We start from the raw sequence: 1,416 nt of genomic DNA on the forward strand, positions 1-1,416 counted from the left end.
AGGAAGGAAGGAAGGAAGGAAGGAAGGAAGGAAGGAAGGAAGGAAGGAAGGAAGGAAGGAAGGAAGGAATTCTCCGGTGGGCCAGGAGTGGGCCAGTCCTCATGCTGGAGATTGGCTCCTCCTCCTGGTGCAAGGTCAGGAAGGGGAGGGGCCTATCCCTCAGGACTGGCCCAGTTTTTTCTGGCCCTGCTGTAGGAGCAGGACGGGCTCAACAGCGCTCTAGCAACCACAATGATCCAGAGCAGTGGCATGAGGCTTGGGCCACGATTGGCGGCAAAAGGGCAGTCTTCCATTCCTTGAGCGGCAGTGGCAGCAGTAGCAGAACCAGCCAGCGGCACTGGGAGATCCCCGGCTGCTGTGGCTTGCAGCAGGCACCCCGTGGGACTCGGTGGAGGTGGCGGAACACTCGGGCTGCGGTCGGTGGCAAAGGGACAAAGCTCCACTTCCTAAACCATGGCAAGAACACCAAGCCGGCGGTGTTGGGACGTGCCTGGTGGCCGTGGCCTGCAACAGGCCAGGTGGAAGTGGTGGGCTGCAGCTCACACTAACCGTGGTCGAATTTGATGGCAGCAAAGAAGCCAGTGGCCCTGGGTAATCCCTGGCAGCCGTGGCTTCCAGCAGACTACTGCGGGACTCTAGAGAGCCCCAACTTTAACTGGAGGTGGCCAGGACAATGGTGAGACCCATGGCATTTCCTGGCCATGAGGACCCCGGCGTGAACTGCAAGGCCAGGAGGACCCAACAGAACCTTGGTAGGCGCCCGAGGGCTTCTAAGGGTTGGGAGGTGACTTGGGGCAGTAGGCGATTCACACCCCCCAGCAGTACAGGAGAACTGAAAAGGGAGTATTTACCTTGCTCACCCCCTTTGTCCATAGTATGGAGGAGGGAAGACAAAAGTGAAACCAGGCTAGGTCTGGAAGCAGGGCCGGCCCAATCACTAGGCCTGCTAGTATCTCGCCTAGGGCGGAGATACTAGCACGGCGCCAATTCCCCTGCCCCCTCACCAAAAGCCCCCACCCTGCTCAAAGCCCACCCGGCCCCTTCCCACATGCAAAAGCGCCCCCGGGTGTAGCGACAGGGATGGGGCTGCCGGTGGCGGGGTGCTTGCGGGGCTTGCTGATGAGGCAGTGATGAGAATCGGTGGTGGGTGGGGGGTTAGCGAGAGTAAGGGAGAAAGAGGCAGGGATGGCACCTTCGTGTGCCATGTCTGCATCTGCTGGAATGCCGCTCGCCCAGGGGTCCCAGTGGGGCCACGCCGCGCCGCACACCCTTGCTGTGCCTCTCCACACTGCTGGGCTGGGCTGGCCCCTGCAGGGAACGGGAGGCTGAACACAAACACCCCAAGCAGCCCCGGGCCAGCCCCAGGTGGGTCAGCACACCAAGCCAACCTGGGCTCGGGGTTGCCGCCACCACCAT

At 61.7% G+C, this 1,416-nt stretch overlaps 1 protein-coding gene across 1 annotated transcript in view; it reads left to right on the plus strand.

The window, feature by feature from the left end:
- FBXL13 (F-box and leucine-rich repeat protein 13) overlaps positions 1 to 1,416 on the plus strand; it is a 75,179-nt gene that overhangs the window by 51,208 nt on the left and 22,555 nt on the right. The window lies entirely within an intron of this gene.

This window comes from Gekko japonicus, unplaced genomic scaffold (assembly GCF_001447785.1).
Source record: "Gekko japonicus isolate JY-2015 unplaced genomic scaffold, Gekko_japonicus_V1.1 scaffold5, whole genome shotgun sequence".
NCBI lineage: Eukaryota > Metazoa > Chordata > Lepidosauria > Squamata > Gekkonidae > Gekko > Gekko japonicus.